The sequence below is a fragment of the Pseudopodoces humilis genome, chromosome 3, assembly GCF_049639895.1.
Source record: "Pseudopodoces humilis isolate 2021_Gansu_Grassland_sample_001 chromosome 3, ASM4963989v1, whole genome shotgun sequence".
Classification (NCBI taxonomy): Eukaryota; Metazoa; Chordata; class Aves; order Passeriformes; family Paridae; genus Pseudopodoces; species Pseudopodoces humilis.
The window spans coordinates 32,031,676-32,053,822 of NC_142202.1; positions in this window are offsets into that span (position 1 = coordinate 32,031,676).

Consider the following 22,147-nt stretch of genomic DNA (forward strand, 5'->3'; position numbering starts at 1 on the left):
CACTGCCAGCAAAAGTTCTCACCAGACCCCAGCTCTCTCTCCACCCCAGCTACTTCACCAGATGTTGGTCATTAACAGGGACCAGTGTGAAGCAGGGCTGTCCTTTGGGAGCAGCCTCCCTTGTGCTAGTAGTGTGTGTGAGCGAGTGTGTTTGTGTGCAAGCCAGCATGTGTGTGTACAAGCATGTCTCCAAGGGCTGCAGTAACCACTCCTTTGGCCTGCTGCCAGAGGTGAAACATCTTTCTCACACACACACTCTTGGCTTTTTGCTCACCCTTGTCCCCTTGCTGTTTCATAAAGCCCCAGACTCATCTGACTCAACAGCTGAACTATCCGGAGGCCAGGAGCTGGAAGTGTCCCTCCTCCTCAGCTGTGTTCACATCCAACATACAGTGCTTTCCCAGTGCACAGAAGTGCCACCTTCTGATGCCATTTCTGCCATACCCATTTGGCTCTTGTTCTTGTCAGCCCACTCAGACACACACACAAAAAGCCCTGCCTTCTGATTCATCTGCTGTGAGTCCTGAGGAAAATCAATCTTCAGCTGTTGTTTTCAGAGGATGGAGTGGGAACTGTTTACTCAGCGAGATGATTGAGTCATTTTTTTTCTCCTTTACACCAGTAACGGAAAACCATTTCAAAGGGAAAGGAGTGGGACTGGATCTGGCATCAGATGAAAGTTGAATGAACCCAGACAAGAGTCAAAGGCAAACAAAGCTTTTGGGTGGCTTGTCCATAATACTGATCAGTCCTGACCCAAGTTCTCTGCCACCAGAATCAGAAAAAGATTCTCCATTAAAGGTAAAGCTACAGCCTAGGAATCCTGGCTTCTCATCCCCTCTCCTAGCTACCTAACCTCAGTGCCTCCTACTGCTAGAAAATTATTTCAGCCATCCTGACTTCCAGGGGCCTGCTTCATCTTTTAGGTCAATTGAGCACCTAAGGCTGGAAGGGAAGCTCTGGAGTCCTGTTCTGGTTGTTTGGCATTAGTACTTGGAAGAGCTTTTGTTTTACCCACTGAACCCAGCAGGGGCTGTGAAGGCACCTAGAAATAAAGCAAAAAGTGGCACTAACTTCATCCATACACATGATCCCTTCAAAACATGGACACAGGGTTCCTAGCTCATGCCCAGAAGGATTGATGGATTGATGCCAGTATGATTTGAGGTCAAGCACCTCCATCCTAGAAGGATGGAGGAAGAGTCTTTGACCCAAACTGAAAGTACAGTAACATTGTCTCTAATATGAAGGTTTTTTCTTTCCAAATATTTGTCTGATCTTAAAGTCTCCTCCATTTGGCATTTACATATTGCAGAAAATGCAGCCAGAGTGCAGCAGACACTGTGTGGCTGCTTGGGAAGATGAGCAGAGACTTGTTGCCCTTCTTGCTGCAGGACCCATGGCAATTACTGCTGTTCAGTCATGAGGAGCAGCACCTGGCAGATGGCTGCTAGTGCCCAGTGGCTGATAGATTTAGCATTTCCAAAACTTTCTTGGCCACAGTGGGCCAGTGGTCCTAGGGGTGGCCTCAGCTCCCACATGGGCATCTTCTTGCAGCAAAAAAATAAGCAGAGATTGCAAAGCCACGGACAATGTATTTACACAAACCTGTGCTGCTAAGCAAAGATGCAGCTGGGATTGACACAGTTGAAGTCTCCCTCATTCCCCCTTGGCTCTGTTCCCAGATACAATGAGTTGTATTCCAGGAGCTGAGAGGTCTTGCTGCCAGATCTGCATCCAATAGAACATGCACAGGGACAACCCATGGTCATGTAACCCCCAGGACTGGAAATGTCATCATTGACTTCACTGGTGCATTTCACTGCTCTCCAGAACCCCACAGAGCGACTTACTGACATCATTGCTATGGGCGGGCTTGGCAGAGGCAATGGGGATGAGGCCCAGACCAGCCAGTAGCCTGGGGATGGTCGACATGGTTTCCACGTTACTTTTTCCTCAGGAGTCCATCTTTTCTGCTCAAAAGCCTCAAGTGCCCTCTTTAGCTCACCAGTGCAATAACCGTAACTGCTGCTACGTATGCAATTTCAACACACTTACAGCAAGACACCCCGGCTAAAGGAGCAACCAACTGGAAATTCTTCAGCTGATTCTGCTATAGGCAAAGGGAAATTAAATGAGTCATCCATGCATAGCCCATCCTTTTTGTTGAGTTGGCTATGAAATATAAGGTTTTTACCACTGCTGGAATACTACCAGCAGCTCACAGCAGGATTTTGGAAGCACGTACATCTGTGCTTCCCCAAAGGTACCTGGACAACGGGCAAGTTGGACGGACAGAGAAGAAAGGGAAAGCAAGAGAAGGAGAAAGAGACAGGAGCAGAGACAGTTGGATGAGCACTGCTCAAAAAATGAACAGCAAAGAAAGAATAAGGGTTGCTATTATAAATTAACATTATCACATCCCACACTGGTCAACAGAATCCATTAAGCAGACAAGAGGCCACAAGAATCTTTCTCCCATGTTGCTTTCCAAAAGGAAGTTAAAATGAGCATAGATTTGACTTTATCTGGAGCAAAATGCACACACCAAACAATGGTATTGTCCACAAATAGCCAATGAGAGTGGCTCTGTATCTCAACACTTCAAAAACAGAGAAAAATGAAAGCTATAAGTAACAAAATAGGAGGATAAACATAATTCGTTCTAATGAGCAAAATAACTAGCTCCTCCAATAGACTAACAAATTGATGTATGTGCACATTATCACAGAGCAAGATATGCTTGAAATGAGGAGAGATTTCATGACATTGTGGAAAGTGAGATGATGAAGACTTACACATACAGTCTCAGTCAGGATTCTATGAACAGGGCTTTATTTTCTGATGAAAAATACCACTGGATTCATTGATAAAGAGGACGATCACAGGCCTGTTATCTCAGCCAAAAGATTGTTCTTCCTACACCCTAGTTTATCCTAGTACTAGGATGTGCCATTGAGTTCAGCAAGGGAAAGTGCCAAATCTTGAATCATCAGGACTTCCTGTTCACTCCGCAGTGACTCAGAAGACAATTTCTAAATTCTATCCACTTCTTGTTTCCCTTTTCACCATGCTGTTCACATTAGATAAGGGTAGTCAGGCAGAAAATATTACACAGCCTGATTTCTGTTACCTTTTGTGTCAAACTAAAGATCCATTTTGTTGTTTTTTTTAATTTCATTTGCATGTACTAGTAGGCAAAAGGCTTACTAAGTAACTTTGAAGTGCATTTTTTTTCTCTATGAGATTCATCTGATGCAAGATGATTTCTGGTACAAATTATTTTTTGTGTGGGAAGACTGACATGGCTGGACTAGATCTTACCTGATACTTCTCAGCAAGTTTTCGTGCCGGTTTTTTAAGTGGAAAAAAAAAATAAATTTACTGGACATTAACAACTTTGTGGGAATTTTTCAAGGCTGAAAGATCACAAAGGTCAAGGTTAGGTCCGCAAGAAGGATGCAGGAGACCCAGATTCATGATCTGCATCAAATGGACCAGAGAGACTGATTCATTACTTTGCTGTGGTTCCTTTGCCAGGATGAGGCCTTTACTCAAATCCCTCACCTAATGAATAGTGAATCCCTTACATAACCTGAAACAGCTCCTTGGGAAGAGGGAGACCACTTCCACACAGAAACTTGCAGAATGTTTCTAAAAAAGCTCTGAAGACTGAGATCTCAGTCCCTGTTTCAATCCAAGCAAATATTTAAGCAACTCTCACACAGCATCTTCAAAATACCTTGTGCCACATTGCCCACTGTGCCCTGGGTGGCCATTGCAGTGACCCATGCCTGGCAGGTCTCACCTGAAGCCCTGCTCATGTACCCTTTCACTCAGGGGATTAGTAAGGACAGCTGAGCTGCTCCCAAAGCACATAACCAGTTGTTAATGATGCCTAAAGAGGCTGCCTGGAACAGAGGCTGGACAGAGTTAAAGGAATAAAGTAGGTATTTATTAAAAGGCCTTCAAAGGATACACTTTGGCAGTGCAAGAGTCCAGCCATGGCTCTACCCAAGATGGACCCAAGATGGACACAAGATGGACCATTGGTCACAAGTTTTCACATTTTAGTAAGTTTTGGGCCATTTACATATTGGGGTTAATTGTCCAATTACAACTTTGGTTTATGAACTGCCATCCTCCCAATTTGCTCTCCTCAGTTCACTGTTGTTTATACTTCTTGGGGCCTGAAGCTGCAATCGTGTCCTTGGCTTTCAGGCTGGAAAAGGATTGTTTTGTGTAAGTACCCTGTGAAGAGTACCCTGTGAAGAGAACTTGCTAACACTTTATTTGAAGTTCAGAGTCACTCACTAAGGCAGTACAGAATTTGGAAAATATGAAAGCTGAAACTTAAGGCATCATTAAAGAGTTGAAGCAAAGTGCTGAACACCTACAGGGTAGTGAATGATGACTACAGATATTAAAAACTGTTGGGAAGCCAGTTAGTAAGCCATTTCATTGCTGAGAAAACAGTAGGGCCTAAATCTTCTGAAAGGCTTCCGCTGGCACCCCAAAAAGCAGATGGGATTTCAGGCGCTTCGGGCTTCCCACTGGAGGCCCTCCTCTTCACAGGCCATGGACAGTCCCTATAGGCAGCACCCAGTGGACCCAAGCAAGTATTATACTTCATCATTCCCCACACCCCATTGCCTAAGCAGGTTCCTAAGCTGGTAAACAGCTGTCATCTCCACAAAAACTGAAGAACAAGACAGACTGGAGCAAATAAAAGCCACAGTACACACCCACTCCTCTCCATCAGAAAGCACACGGTCCACAAGCCAACAAGGGTTGTTCAGCCCTTGGTGTCTCAACATCAGGGCAGCAAGTGCAGCCCCCCAGTACCAACCATGCTCTGACACCACAGACAGACAATAATCCTGACTCCCACAGCCACCACCCTGCGGGCCAAGACATAAAAAATAATCCCCAGCATCTACTAAACCACCAGAAGGATGCACTGATTACAAAGCTCAGACCTCATGTCCTTTTTCTCTACCAACCTATACCTGGTGGTGTAAGAGGCCACCTCTGGAGCGGGACATCAGCTGTGGGTTTATTTTTCATGAGGGGACCTCTCTGCTCACTGCAGGGCCACAGAGCCTCTGTGTCTGCAGGCGCACTGTGGTCAGGCACGTATTTGCCATTGTGTAGGAAGCTTGGCTATCAGGAGAGCTTTGAAAGCTTCCCCCAGCTGCACCTTGGCAAAGCTGCTTTCTGGCAGAAGGAATTTCTCATTTCTAGCTGATATGGAGAGCTAAGGAGGCTGTACCATCGTGGTGTTTTCTCCTGGTCTTCCTCCCCACTCCAGTCCTTGCCCAGCCAGGGTGCAATCCCTTGCTGCTTTGCTCCAGGGGCAGTAGCTTCTGGGCTGCAGGACCAGCCCTCCTGAGTGCAGTAAAGCTCTGTGCAAGGCAGGTACCCCTGACTCTGCCCTCCCCAGCCAGCCCCATTCTGTTCCAAAAGCCCTGTTGGCAGAGTGCCTCTTGGCTCCTAAGAAAACATCCCCTCGGGAGGTGTTCCTAATTGGTGGTTTCCTCCTCTTTCTCTTACAGCGAGTTTTGCTTCCTAGCTCATATTTTATAAGGCTGGTTTTTAATAGGCTGTGCAGGCTGCCAGACCTGAGTCTACCGTCAAACTAGTGGGAAAAAAACATCCTGTCTGCAAACCAGAGGATAGACATGGCTTTGTGTCTGGATGTGGGCTAGGCTAGTGGGCCCATCCAGAAGCAAGTAAGAGTTCTAAACTTTGAGGTTTCAGGCCTTCAACAGTTTGAAGCACCCAAGTATCAGTGCAGCACAAAGAACACAACCCGCGGTGGTTTCCAATGTTCATTCCTGAGATCGGCTAACCCATGACATAGTGTATGTGATGGGTGTGAAGGGCAGGAAATATCTTCATAGACTGAAAACAGCCTGAATATTTATTACCCTCCCATCATTACTATATCCTTCTTCTCCAGAGATCACCAGCTGGGACAGGGAATAGACTGAAAACAGCATTGTCTGAAATGCAGACAGATTTTATTGCTGTATGCCCCAGCTGCTAAGGGAGGAATGACTACACAAAGGTAATTTGCCAGGATATGGCATACACACAAGAGGAGCCTTTCTGCTGCCTTCAGTAGGGCAGGCAGAGAAGACAGAGGCAGGCAGAAGCAACATGGTTCCCTCCAGCTGCCTTGGTCATTTTTGTCTCTGTCTCACCCCTACAAACCATCCCAGTCTCCCTTAAGAGCCAGGACACTAACATTTCCAAGGCCACTTTGGCCCTTTCCTCCTCTGTGGGGACTTGCAGGGTGGTTTGGGCAGCAGAGCTGAACTGAAGCTGAACGCACATTGCACACCAGAGGCAATTGGGCTGGCCAGCATCTTTGTCTTTTCCCTGAGAGCAACTGCTGGCTCTGGCAGGGCTGTCACAGCAGCAGGGCCCATGTACCATCTCTAACCAAACTGCCTCTTTTCTGAACACCTGAATTCCATGCTCAGGGAGCAGGCAGGGATGGAGGCACATGGCTATGGTTGATCAAAGCCACAAGTTATTCCCCAAGAAGAAGCCCAGGCTGAACTCTGTGGTGGCAGTTGCAATTCCAGATCCTGGAGGCAGACTGCAGTGGGAACGAAGACAAAAAAGCCCCACACAAGCTCAGACAAAATCTCCATTCCTCCCTCCATCAGATTGTCTCCTTTGCTAGCTGCTTAGGTCCTCACCTCCAAATCTTCACCAGCTCCTGGGCCTGAGCAAATCTGCAAGTTATCAATCCTCACCTGCCTTTTTGCTCAGATCCAAACTGGGGAGTCCCAGACCCCTCCCACCTATCACCCTCATCACAGTCCACTGGTGCTTGGAAAGGTTTCTCCTCTCCGAGGAGCCCACACACGGTGTGACTGCTGAATTCCACACGTGGCTAGAAAGTCATGAGGGGATGTTTGTGCTCTCAAATCCGATTTGCAGAACTGACCAACATACCATGAATTACAAGTGTCAGATATCATAGGCACATCTCCAGCTGGATTTTCCATTCACAGGGGAGGTATTGGTTCCAGAAACGGCAGCAAGTGACTCCCAAGTGTAAGAAACAAGGGTAACTGTCAGAGAAGGGTCATGGATTGATCCCCTGCCTCTATCCTTCCTCCTTGCTCACTTGAATATTGTTTGTGTCACATCTCTGAGCCTTTGACCCTATTTGCATGCAAATCTCCTTGGAGACAAGGGGCAAAGGAAGGAGACCAGAGGCAGGATTGTTTCTAGAGAGAATAGCATGCCCTCTGTTTTCCCAAGAAGAATCAGGAGCATTCTGCATCCCTTCCAAGACACTGGCCTCCTTGTACTCCAGGGATGAGCCCCCACCACCAAGCCTGGACACCAGGTCAAGAAGAAGGAACTTGCAACTTAACCCTGTGAACAGCAGAGCAGGGTTTATTTAGGTGTGAATTGTTACTAATTGCTGTGTGCACTGAAGCAGAACAGAGGGGCTCCAGTGGAAATAATGGTTTGCAGGCAAAGACACATACACAGAAGCTCAACTCTGCCTCAGAGCTTACAGACTAAGGAGGAGCAGATGCTGATGCAAAAGGACCCAGCAGGAAACATCAGAGGCTGCCTCAGTCCATCCTGAGTGTTTAGCTATAGGGTAACACATGTAGGGAGAGAAAAACACTGAGGGGCAGCAGGGTCTGTAAAAGAAAGCAGGTAAAGTACTTGGGAGACTTGAGCAAAGAGATTCCCTGGCACAAATCCCCAGCACCATTTATTCTTGCAACTGGAAGGCATCCTGATGAAAGCGTACAAAATACTCACAGAGAGAAAGGTGACTGGGTGTTGCTGCTGTCTTTGGACACACAAGAGCAAACAGATATTCAATTAGACGAGGAAGTGACCAGTCCAAACTTCATCAAAGTAACTAATTTCCTTCACTCATCTGGACTAAGCCAGCCGGAACACAAGAAAATGTGGAAGACAAGAATTTAGCAAACCTTACAAAAAGATTGGACAATTATGTGCATGAGAAGAACAAAAAAACATACTAATGATAGCTAACAACACTTTTGGAAAATATGCTAAAATGCATCCTCCTGGTCTCAATCCCATCCCTAACAGTGAGTAACCAGAAAGTGATGTTAAGTGTTGAACAGATTATATTACATCTGCCTACTGCAGATGTTCTTGCACCTTCCCCTGAAGCATCTGGCAAAGGCATCGGAGAAAGCATCAGATAATCAGTGACAGGATCTGGGAATAAATGGATTTTTAGGGTTCACCCAGTTTGACCATTTCAAGGTTCCAGTGTTTCCAGAGACAAGACTGAAATCTCCATATTTGCATATACAAAGTCCTTGCAGACCCCAGGGAAGTGAAGCCATTTGAAGCAGCATTGCCAGTGTTTGTGATGGATTGTGTATCTCATTATCCTGTTCCTGTTTTTCCTTAAAACTCCAGAACCTGATGACAGATGATTAGGTGAGAAACATGTTATCTGCATAAGACAAGTTTCTAGTCTTGTGTGTGGGGAAAACCTAAAGTTGTGATACGAATGAAACATGTTTTCTACACAAGAGAAGTTTCTAGTAGTCTTCACTGTGGGTAAAAACTAAAAAATGCTATTTAAAGGTAGCTGTAAGCCTCAGAAACCAAGGCAAAGAGAAAACGTTGCATTTATTCTTTTACAAAAGCTCATGATTTTACAGTTATCACAACTTTTTGTGGTCCAGCTTAAAACATCTGAACCCTTGGAGCTTAGAATACTGAATTTAAGGCAATGTATACTCTTTAAGTTCCCTCATATCTCAGCTCTTTCTAGCTTCTCTCAGTTGCAGGGCAGCTCAGCAGTTCTTCAGAAGCCCTCCTCTGCAGGGTCTGCCTCCCCCCATGCTGCTGACTTTCTAGATTTCATCAGACATCTCATTGGAGTCACTGTTTTTCTTAATGCTCCAGCTCTCAGACTCACTCGATAATGTGAAAACTTACATCATATAAGGAAAGTTCCTACACCTCATAGCTGCCAGGAAAAGCTAGCAATGGAGCCCTGTTGTAACCCAAAAGCCCAATACTGAAGGCCTGAGAAAAACACCAGTATTTTCTTACACTATTGAGACATTATGATTTGAGAGATTCAGGTCTTGGATCATGTATCGGAACTCCTTCTGCTGGCAACATTGCTCTCCCCAGCCCTCGATTTTGAATGGGTCTCTCTTGCCTCCAGCCTGCTGCTGTGCCATTTGCCATTCCAAATTTACACTGCTGCTTCTTAAAAAGGCTAAAAGGCTAAAAAGTACTCCACAGCAGTATGGATTCTGGATAAAAGAAGGAAATTGATGTTCCCTTGAACACTACAACTCAGTCCAGCTCAGGCACTAGTAGTATGTCCTTACTATGGCCCTGAGCTTTGTCCCAGCAAATGTCACTGTTGTGTCTGCCTCCAGCTGAGCTCTGTGTCCCTCTCCCTTGTCTCAGAGCACAGCATTCCCTGGCCAGGCAGCAAAAGCAGCTCTCCTCTTTCTCCTCCCTTCCATTTCTCGTTCCACTATCAGGTTAGCAGAGGTAGCCACGAGCTGGTAAAGGTTATGACCAGTTTTCCACTGATGTTGTAATTTGGCTCTTGTTTCTATGGCACAGCACATTTTTGGGGGCTTTTGGAACCCCGAGGGCTAGGGCATTCACAATTTGCATGGGAAACAAGTTAATGCCCAAGCTCAGGCTCTGACCCAGGTTTAGCATACAGTGTGAACATGCCCACATATTACAGTCTGGTCCTGGGGCCAACATCTTACAGCAGCATTTTGAAGCTGAATGCTCACATGTCTTAACTTCGTGTAACCTGCTCAGTAAGGGGTTTCCAGTGCATCCCTCACCCCATTAACAAGTGTGTTAGATTTGCATTTGTGGCTGCTGTACACAGGCACAGCTTTCCAGGAAAGGTGTTTTCCAGTTCTTTTCTGCACCAGTATTGCCGCCACCTGGATATGAGAGGAATGAAGGGCTCCCAGCCATTTCCTTACCTTCATCCCTCTGCCTTTTCTCAGCCACAAAGCATCCTCCTCAATTTCAGCTGGAGGGAGAGCTGGCAGCCTCCCAGCTTCTGTGGTTACAATATCCCATGAGTACAGCCTGTTGTGAGCCTTGCTCTGTGAAAGATGGGGGCCCTTATGCTCTTGGTAAAGACACAGCTCCTGGGCACTGGGGGAGGCTTTGGCAAAAGGAAGCAAGCCCCGCTCAGCTTACTCACAGTCCTTCACCTTTTGGGAGGAGGCAATTTGTCCTGGGCTTTCCTGTACTTGTTAGTTTAGAATTTAAGTTGCAGATCTGCATGAATGAATACAGGCTTGTGTGTTTGGCAGAACTGTACACATAAAGGAGAAGGGGTTTTGTCCATGTTTTTTATGGCACTGCCTGTGTAGGGAGATGGGAGGGAGCTTATACACTGAATGCACACATGTACATTTTCATGTTGTCTGCATGTGTGTGCATGCGTATGTGCATTTCCATATTGCGTCTAATAGGGTCTTTGTTTCTCCAGAGAAGAAGGAAAAGGAAATCCGCATGTAATGAATCCATTTATTTTATGGAGCTCCCCTGGAGAGGGGCTGGGGAGCATGATTTATGCAAAAAAACAGGCAGCTGCTGTTGGGAGGGGGGCGTCAATCTGGTTTTGATTTTAATTCATAAGTGGAGGTGGCCACACAAGCCAAGGCCTCATAAACTCCCCATAGAAGAGAGTGGCTTGTTGGTGTGAGGCTGTCAGAGCCTATTTGGCCATTAGTACCAAGCCGCTCTCCATTGCATCTAATTCCCTCCCTATTGTTCTGCTTTCTTAGGATGTGCTTCCCTGTGTTGAGGCCTCCCATTAAAAGAGAGAGGCAGAGCTGTACTGGGGCACAGACTGAAATCTTTGTACTGAAGGGCAAAATAGTCCTTTACAGAGCATTTGCAGTTTATGTCACATCTCAGTGTACAATGTATACTAATAAAAAAACCAACAAAAAGCAACATGACTTGTATGTTACAGTCCAGTTCCTCCCTGCCATTTACAAAGACATAGGGAGTGAGGTGGGATGTAAAGACTTCTGGGTTGGCATAAATGGCCTGGAAACTACATACCACTTTTTCCCATCCCTGCCATTCTGCATAACTCAATGCATGTTGTCAGGACTCTGAGTGTAAATGGACAGTGAAGAGATGTTTTAACAGGGCAAAAGTCTTCACAGATTCTGTTTTATTACATGATTCTTCATCAGAATAAGACTCCATGGAGTTTAACCATCAGCAGTATGAGAGAACTGTCCATAGCATACTCACTCACTCACTCACTCACTCACTCTGTCATTGTCCCATATAATAAGAAAGTTGCATTTGGCTTCCTGATCTCCCCCAGCAGTCTGTGCATGGCATAGCTGATATGCAAAGAAACTATCTCAGAATCTAACTCAGGTCTATATTCTTCACCATAATCTCATGCATGTCTAGAAGAGGTAGGCAGGTAAGTGAACAGACAGTTCCACTATATCGGCTCAGGAAGCCAAGAATGAAAACTGGTCTTTCCCAAAAACTGTCCTCACATGCTACCAGCAATTAATTATTGGACCAAATTAATAATTTTTGTATTTCACTTACTCTGTGTAATTTGGTTCCATAAAAAAACCACAGATTTTCTTATTCTCAACACTGAATGATATTTTTAGATCACTCAGATACATGTTGTCCCTACAGAGAACAGACAACACTTGTCTGTTGACATTGAACTTTAAAAGACTTTTGCTTGGCAGAATTAAGGTCTAGTGAGGAAGAAGAGGTGTGGTTCACTTGCCACTCCCTAAAATGCCCAAACCACCTTGCAGAAGAATTGGTTTTGAGAGCTGCAAAAAGGAAGGTGGCTAATTTGCATGTTACACCTTCACTGATTTTCCAGATAGTCTTTCCATGGCTTTATAAGAACTTCATTTGGCAGCAGCTTATACATCAAGAGTGTTTATGCTGCCAGCAATGCAGCCCCTAGCACCACCCTGCTCTTGCATCACCAATCATTCTGAACCTCCTGTTCCCAAGTATCTGGAAGGGAAAGAAAATAAAAACCTTTGAAAATATAAAGGCCAAGTATGCACCAATGTGAAATGGTGACTTTAGGAAGCCACCACAAGGAATGGGTTGGTTTTTTTTTTAAATCAGTGGGATCAGGGCCTCTCCCTGAAGCCAAAAGTGGTAGATCAATCGGACCATCAGTTTCCAGGCCAAGAGAAAGAGCTGCTTTTACAGGCCATGCTGAAAAAAGCTCCTATAACAAGAGCCTGATCTGTGGAGGAATGGATGAGGCCACAGAACTTCCCCCAGCAGTAGCTTTCAAGCATAAAGGTGGATCCACTTCACAATTTTATTTTGGAAGAAACCTAATTGCTTACTAAGTCTCAGAACTACTAGCCCTGTAGCAGAGACTAATAAAGATTAGCTGAAAGGCCTCAAATTTTCAGTGAAGTGGCATTATCCACAGTTGTCCTTTGATAATCCCTAATTCAATGATTTTACTGTTTGAGAGACAAGATTGAGCACCAACAACCAAAACACTGTGAAAGCCAGGTGAGCAGCTAGAAGTAAACAGATCACCTTTGTGCTGTTCTGTTTTACATTTTCCTTCCTTATATATAAACATAAGTGTCTTAGTAGCATTGCAAAGGATATTTATAATTAGGGAAATGTTTGAATCAATCTACCATTCCACCTTCTGCCTGTTTTCACTTCCACTTATCAAGTGCACAGGTTTCAAGTCATCTTATCAACTGTATATTTTATGAAGTCTTGGTTGAATGATACTGTACCTATCAAAGTTTTTCAATGGTCCCTTCAGCTACAGCTTATGCAGCTTTTCATTTTAATGTGTTCATCTTCATACAGACCTACAGGAAAGAGAGGCAAAACTATGTCTCAATTATGGTTAAGTCCCTGAGGAACTCAAAAGACTAAGGCTTGTCCCACACTGCAAAGCTCATTCAGCCAAAGAGGGCTGCTGATGTAAGTGTGCCAGCAAAACCTCTCATGTAGATGTCTTCAAACTGATGCAACCCTATACTGTCCTCATTTTTTGTCACAGGATAAACAAGGAAATGGCCCAAGGCTGGGAAAAGAAGGCAGTAAATAATTCCCAGTCTAGCTTCTAGACATGCAGAACATATTCCTCCTAGGTGGCTCAGCCAATGTTGTTATGCTCCTGACCATAAAGTAACTAACTTCTTAATCCTTCACTAAAAACACATTTTGGTAGGTACTCTCTACTTCATGAATGGCCAGAATACAAAAGTTTATTCTTGCTATTCTCTTGGAGTTTCTCTTCAGCTTCTAAAAATGTGTCCCTTAATTGCTCACAAGAAAAACATTGGAAAAATCACCCCATGACTTTTCAAGGTCACATAGAAAATCTGTAGCAAAGCAGAGAATTCAGGCCAGGTGGTCTGTGTCCCCAGCTAGTCACCTAAGAACATGGATCAGATGAGGCATGAGAAGCAGGACAGCCTAGAAGCACCCTGAGAAAATTTGTGTCACCCTCAGAATGTAACAACCCAGAAAACAGAACACAAAATAATTGTGGGAGAAAGGATGAGCTACCTCAAACCAACAGGCCCCAGGGCATGTTCACACATAGTGCTGCAAGGCAGACATGGCTTGCTGAATATTCCACAGGATAGCACTACCTACATTGGTGCGTTGTGCTAGGCTATGACACCTCCTCTCCAAGTAGACATCTCTGAGGAAGTGAGAGCAAATAGTTTCCTGCATTATCTCTAAAGATCAAGAGAAGCCTCCATACAACTGGAGTGAGGACCACACAGTGGGATTGAGACAGCAGCTGGAAGCAGAGAAGGCTCCAGCCTGGCCTCTGGGCACCCACAAAGGACATAGTAACTTCTGACGCTCCTTACACAACGGTTGTAGGGCCATTGCTGCCTGTTTGGAAAGGGTCTTAATATACAATGAGGAAACTTGAAAAAAAATCTTGAAGAGAGTAGTCTAGTTCATCTGGTTGAGAACAAAGACTTTTCTAGCAGCAAATAATGCAGCACAGTCATGACTCCATCTTGGTGGTTACTTTCACCCAAGAGCTCCTCACCGGGAATTACACCTTTTCAGCCAGCTCTCTGCAGTTCCTACTTATTTGGTCTAATGAAAGTGACTCCTAACCAATACTGGTTTAGTAAAGTTTCTACCAGATCAAAACTGACCTCAGTTGGCTCCTGTCATTTCCAAAAGTCTCCTGCTGATTTGGCTGACTGACTGAGCTCCAGGAAAATTGTGTATAAGCCTTGTAATTGCAAAGGGTAAATTCTCCCTTTCTGGAACACAGAGGAAACAGAAACAAAGCCAACAGGAACAAACGCAGTCAATTTGTCTGGATGAAAATGATACAGCAGCCCCTGTTCTAAGGCTACAGCCTCTGAGCTGGACACCAAGACATCCTGGGCTGACCAGCATCCCACGCCACAGAGACACAAACTTTCCCAGCCCCTGGGCACTTTCTTTCTAGCTTTATTTGATTGCCCCAGGCCTGGACACCAGAACAATTGCATGCTGCAGCCACTTGCAGCAAGAACTATCATTACAAAGAGTTTTTCCATCTAGAAAGGGGGAAAAAGATTAGGCTCAAAACAGACACTCAAAAGCACCCTGTACTTTGGAGATGAGCCCGACAGGACTTTCAGGCACTTTCCTCACCCCTCTCACTCTTGGCTGACTGTGATTCAAAATTATTGCTTTAGTTAGAGGCTTACAGCTACTTAAGCATCTGACTTCCATGCATGGCCCACCTGGCAAAGCAGGCACACCTCCCCCAAACCCACATCAGGCCCATAACATTTGCAGGCTGTGTGGGCTGCTCTGTTTCAGGGCTGTGGAGCCTGTCGTGTTCCCCTCCAGCTGCAGTATCGGCAGCATCATACTGACAGGTTCAAGCCATGCAGAGACGGTTGTTTTTATAACCCACTGTCTTTGAACAAAACTTTCCCTAGCTTATTCCTTTACATTATAGTTAAGATCACCTGCTGCTCAAGGGGGTTCAGATTCTTAAAGGAAAATTGGGGAAAAAAAACAAACAAAAAAAACCAAACCTGGAAAACCTGGAAAAACTGGTACATAATGGCATCTAAGGAAGAACAAAGCACCTCAGCGCTAACCGGTTAGTCCAAATACTGAGCTCTGCTAACATGTCTCATTCCTGACTGGCAACTCCCCTCCTCTCTCTGTTGTTCCCTGGTGTCACCACAAGAAGCACTGCTGACCTACAGCTCTCCCTACTGTTCCAGCCCTGGGACCATGACATATTTCCCAGTAGTTGTCTTTGAGCCTTGATCAACAGCCAGTGTGACAGTGACATGCTGGTCTACTCACAAATTACTCACATCTCAGCTCTGGGATCCCACAACCCATCTCTGCTGCATGCCTTCACTCATGACATCCCAACTGTTCTTGCCTCTCATTCACAGCACAGCTCCTTCCATGCACTTCAGTCCCAATTCACCACCCTCTTCAGCCTGTACAGAAACCAGCAGATTTGGAACATGTGAGTTGCTCTGCTGTATCAATCCCAAGGTCTCCATAGTTCAGTATTTTACCTCCTGAAAAAGCTACCAGACTAGAAAGGGGAGGGTTTAAAATCCACTTAGTAGCCTGTGTACCATCTAAATTTGAACTGACATTAGCTTAAAAGCCTGAAACATCATGTTTATTCTGGCTTTCAATTATGGTGTTAATAACTACAGTGGTTCTCCACATACTTGCCATTCACACATTGCCCAACCAAGTAAACAGTAATACTGTAATACTGTAACACTGAGTAGTCTTTTCCTAAATGAATAGAATTAAATAAATAGAATTAGAGCAATTCAAGATGTCTGAACAAATGAGTTTTCTCTCAAATCATGGATTGTTTCAAATCATTCTACATTCTCTCAAATCATTCTACAGGGAACTTAATTTGCCATGGAGCCTCCTCTTCAGTAAGTTTAGCTGGGTCTCTCTGAGCTCCTCTCTAGTCTTGATCAACCTGAATTTGGCTAATGCTCACATTGTAATATTTAAAGCTCATGCAGTGCAAATGAAAAAAACATGCTATAAAAGGATTCAAAACAATACCATTTGTTTGTTTTAAAATTGTGGTATTGAATTTCATGCTATTGAATCCACAGCCCTGGAGACCAAAGTCCCCTTCTTAACTCAAAAGGAGCTGCAGAGGCAAGACAAGATTCTTCACAGTGTGTTGGAGAATTGGCTTCTATGCTCCCTAGTGAGTTTTGACTCTGAGTAACATTTAGTCCGCAACTTTTTTGATTAAAGTCAATGAATGCAATGAAAGTCCAAGGCCTTTTAGAGAAAGGGATATTCTCGTTCACTAGGACTACAAAAAACCCAACTTATTTCACAAATGTATTACCAAAGAGCTATTAAATGGAAACAGCTTATTGTGAAATGTTTTTGTCATAAGAATTAATATTCAGTCAAGAACAAAACAAAATCTACCAACTTCTCTGACTTTAAAAACAAAAAGCCCTCTGGCCAAGAGTTTCAAAGCTGTTCATCTGGCCTGAGATCCAGGATCCAACAAAGTTCAAGAACTGCTGCCCAGTAGGACAGAGAATGAGATCCCAAACAGGTGTGTACCAGGTGTGAAAAAGTAGAAGGTTAATACAGCCCATCCATCACCAGACAGCACATCTGTAAAAACGGAAATAAATACTAACTCAAGTCATTATCTTGTCTGGAGACAGAAGAATTCCCCCCAGTGGCAACTACAGAATATCACGTGGTAAGGACTGCAGCTGAGCTGATTTACTGCTAAACTGTGCTTGTATGTTTGTTGGAGGCTCTTGTTCCCTTGCTGCTGAATTGCATCCTCTTGATACAAGAAACAAAGGGTCCTAGTGCCCTTCTGAATATCTCTCTGTTTCATTTTTCCAGTTGCAAAGCAAATGGTTTGAAGTTTGATTGTCTTGCCAGACTCATGAAAAGAAACTATCATGCACTAGCCAAATTGTGAAGAACAGCATGTTTTATGAAAACCCAATTAAACTATGGCCATCAGTGTCTCATTTTTATCTTTGCTAAGCACTGCCTCAGCTTTCTTGTTGCACGCCAAACTCATATTCTTCTATGATGCACTCAGTGAGACTACAGTTAATAGTTTTGTTTTGTTGTTTGGGGAAAACACACACACAGTTCTTGTTTATATACTAGATCTGCAGGGTGCCAGAAACAAGTATCTTTGGGGCCAGGAGGGAATCTTATTTCCAGGTATTGGATGTCAAAATGGAAATTGGTTGTCATTATCACTCACACAAACAGGCACAGAATGTCTTCCCCAAAAACAAACTGACAGACATTAAATGAAAAGCACCACACTGTAATACACTTTGGGAATCCCCATCAGTGGAACAGCTCTTTGAGCTACCCAACATGACCCACGTAGACACTACAATCCAATGCACTAGGAGATTTGGAAAGTGTCATAGAAGTATCCTTTTAGAAATTCTCTTTTCCATTATCTGTCTCTAAACAGGTCAGGCATCCAGCCATCCGTCCTGGAAGACAAAGGGAAATGCAAGATTATATTGTGTTTTCACCTGATGGCAAGAAGGACATTGCTATGGTTTTCCAGCAGCCTCCAAGTCTCTTCCCAGTTGATGATAAATAAAAGTAAAGAGTTCACTAAAAATGCAATGCAACAGACTGCAAAGCAGAAAGAACATACAGTTAGGGAAGAAGTAAAACTGACATAAATGGACCACCAATCATGACTCCAGCCCACCTAACCTTTTTTCCAACATGCCAGTCCAGGAAGCAGGCTTGATGATGACTGAAATAAAACAGAAATGCCCTACTGTCTTGCACTGTTATCACTCTTCTATTGTTTTCTATTGTCCTCTCTTTAGAAGACTGTCTAATAAGATGGTCTCTTACTGTTTGCTACTCAGTGCAATTTTGATGCTAAGCGATAAAAATGCATTGAGAAGTGCATTCCCTGCTTTTATTTATTCTGATATTTGAGGCTTTTCAATACTGGAAATTTAAAAAAAAACAGAAAAACAAGCAAAAACTTAGAAAGCAAACACATTCTTTCCAGATTTGCAGAATGCAACGATAAATCAAGGTTCAGATAACCGTTTTCTGTGGATTAGATAAATCTGCTGAGACTCAGAGTGGTAGCATATATAGGTTTGTACAAGAAGTGCCATGTTTTAAAATTTCTAGCCAGCTGGAAAACAGCAGCATCACAAAGAAATACCACTCTGAGAGCTACATCAACAGCACAGTTGGCTAAGTCAGCACTCTTCTCAGAAATCCTTGTAGGAGTTAGATGACTGAAACTTTCCAAAAGTAAAGGACTTTGAGGCAAATCCAGCTGATATATTTGTAATATGGTGCCAGCATAATTTCCCCTAATGGCTAAAGAAAAAGGGAATATATGTGCATGTGGGGGAGGGGAGCAAAGAAAAGGCAAAACTAGCTGAGAACAGGCTCCATTTAAATTTCATACAGACCTCACACAAAGCACAGAGAATTGGTCAGTAGATTGAAGCCATCTGGCTGGAGAAGCCATAAGAGTAAAACCCTGCTGGAGATCTCCCCATCACATCCCATCACGGTCCAACATCAGAGCACAGCACGGACTTCCCCCACTCCAATCTCATGGAGTGAAATATGGGAAGATGAGCAAGAAGAGGATTGAAAAGCTCATCCTTATGACACAGCCCCTACTCTTTTCACAAAGTATATTGTCCCAAGGCCTCTCCAATAAATCTCAAGCTTTGGTGGCAACAAGAGAGAAACTGAGTCAAGGCTCTGCGTGCTGCAGCCAACAGCACAGAACACTGACACCAGCAGCTGTCCTCAGGCTTCTGTGACTCCCTAGTGAAAGACCACCCCAGGGCTCTCCTAATGTGAATGAACTAGAGGATTCCGGTCTCTTCCTGCTCACCCTGGCCATTTACAAGCATGTCTGTTGTAGAAGGCAGATGCAGCATTTGTTACAGCGCAGCCTGGAAACATCTGAAGAAACAATATTTTTATTATCAAAACATACAAATGTATTTTAAAACTTATAAAACCTATCTTTATTTATGTCTCATATAAAGACTCTGATTTAATTTAATTCAAATTAAGGCTGCTTGTGTTTCAGAACACTGGTATCTGAACACTCAGAAGTGCAGCAGTCTTTATGCCAGTCAACCATTACAAATTTAATGTTTTTTATTGTCTGTTTTTCTGAAGTCCCTCCTTCACCTTCGTTGGAAAATCAAGGCACTTAACATCTGGAAAAATTAAAGCTTTGGAAGTTTGCCGGTCTGATTGCCACGGTGGTGTTACAGAGTTTTTGTTCCTTATGATTCTTCCATGCAGCCCAAATATTAATTGCCAGAGATCAAATCCAGTGCAAGTGTTCAGTTGTTTTCCATAATTTTGACTTGCCCATATGGAACATTCCCAAAGCATCAAAAGTCTTCAGTAGTTTTTAAACACTAAGAAGCTCAGAACTTATCATTTCTATATCAGAAGTAATTTTGAGTGCTCCTAAAGTCATCTTCCTCTAATAAATGCCATCACTGAGGTATTTTAGCTGGTGTCAGCAGTGCCACAGATACTGGGTATAAGAACAGTAGCAGCGAAAGTGTATAAGGAGTGTGGTGGGGGGGAGAAACAGAACTGAAATGCTCTTGCAAGAGGAAGTTGGATTAATTTTCCCACTGGATTTCTCTTGTTTACACTTAGCTTGAAATCTTGGAAGGAAACGTAATGAAATTATTCCTTGGTTATTTTACTTTGAAAAATAGCCATATCCACTGGGAAAATAAGAAAACCTTAAAAATATAAACAAGTTATATTCAAGTGAGTCACTCGTTCTTCTACCCGAGTGCCATCTCTCTCTGCTCTCTTTGCAGCATTTCCTTCTTAGCATTTCCAGCCACCTTTTCATCTCCCTTCACACGTGCAACTATTAATTTTTTTCCCAATGTCATTCTCCTCCACCCTCTAAAGTCAGTTTCAGAAGCTAGCTGTCACTTCTTCATGGATGCAGGCATTTGAGGGACACAGTTGTGGTGGGGAATGGGCTTGGCCTTTCCTGCTGATGAGATGTGGCCGCTCTTGACCAGACACCTGATACACATATGATGAACCCTGCAGCAGCCTCCATGCCCTAAAGGACTTGTGACACTGGACAATCTTCAAGGACATTCCTGTATCTTAGTGGCTGAGTAGGATGATCTGTATTTTGCTGCAGAATGATTGTTATTTTCTTCCTTAATTTAGACTTACGAGAGTTTTTGTCACATTTGTCTTTTATGATCAGAGTTTTTCATTCTCCATGCTTTTCTTTATGTAACTATAAAATATTATAGTAATATGCGCTTTCTAAGTATGGACGACCCAACGGGATAAACCTGTGAATCTGTGTCACTCTCATTACAGCTGAGTACCCCAGAACAGCTCTTAGGATCTGTAACATATGTAACGTATGTACATACCTAACAAGTAATTTTGAAGGGCTCACTAATTTTTCTCATTTAAAATCTTGGATGATTAATTGTTGGATTTGAACACATTTCTTCTGCTTTTGATCAGCCAACATCAAATTATAGACTTTAACATCAATTCTAGACATTTTGCAACCTACTTGTAACCAGATTCAGGTTTCCTAATTTTTCAAGAAGGGGGAAGGGCTGTTGGATGCAAAGTGAGCGCTGACCTGCACTGACCCCTTCTGGAAAGCACCAAGAATGTACCATTGGAAACAAACCTGCACTGGTCCTGGGGGTGCGTGTGGGAACTACTTGACCTAATAGCTTTTTCCATCTTGATTCCTATGACTTTTAATCATGTTTGGTTGGAGCAGTCTCAGCCTTCAGAAACTATTTGCATGGGTAAGGCTCTGGAGCAAATATACAAGTCATCCATTAATATCCAGCGGACCAGAAAAGGCTCGCAGGACCAGAAAAGTTTCTCTGTAGATGGAAGCAGATACACTAATACATTACAAGAAACAACAAAAATAAGAAAACATAGTTCATTTTCAGACAAGAACATAACACAAATTAGTATGAAAAGAAAAATGGAGCCTTACAGAACCTCTACAATGTGTAATCCCAAAGCAGTTCAAACAAGGGAATACAATTTCTTTGAGAACAGTCCTGTAAAATCTCTGGAGGCCGTGAGCAGTTAGGGTATAAGTTTCTCAACTTATGTTGCTTCATTGCTCCTGACAAGACCACATTTGGGAGCACAGATTTAATTTGTATTCAAAAGGAAAAGGACTGATTCTTCAATGGCCAGTGACATCCTGTTCTGCTCCTTGGAAACATCCAGTTCTATCTAAAGTGGATGACCCACCACAGTGCTGACAAATCACAGACCACGGCTGAACCAGCTTACAGAAAGAAAATCACTTTCTTTTCTCATGTACAGGGACATAGTATTCAGGGCTATATATCTTCTTCCCTGAACACAAGAGCTTGATGAAATAAGCACATTCAAAAATTATCTGCAAGAAATCAGAAATATGTCAAATTTCCAAATTTGGAAATAGATTATGGGCTTCAACTCAAATTGGCACATGCTTTGTTTTTCTCCTTGGGACTCGATGGTCTGCACTACTAACAGTTGAAGAAATATTCACAAGACTAAAAAAAATCTCAGGAGAAGAGACAAATTGCTCAACCCAAGCATGCAGGTTTTTAAGAATGCAATTATCTTCTTTGCATTAAATTATTTGTCACTTAAACACCTTTACAGACAGCATTTGTTTGAAGGTGAGGCAAGCAAGTGGAGTACTTACTGCATTCGAACTATCACCACGTTGCTGATCTCTTTCTGTCTGACCAAAAGCCACACTGCTGCTTAAGTATCTGCTTCAAAAGTCTCATGACACGGAGTAAGTTTTGAACAGCCACTAATCCTCTGTCTATGTAACTTTACCATGGTGAGCCAGCATCATGCTTATCAGCTGTTGATTTCCATCCCATAAAGAGAGCCATCCCTTAAGTTTTCCCAATCACAAGAGTCAACAAAGGCAGCAGAAGAAATTGCACTTATTTTAAGTCATTGAATAAATTCTTCTGTTAGGTTGCTTCTTCCCCTAGGATAGACCTCACTTTATAAAGAAAAAAAAACAACAAGCAAC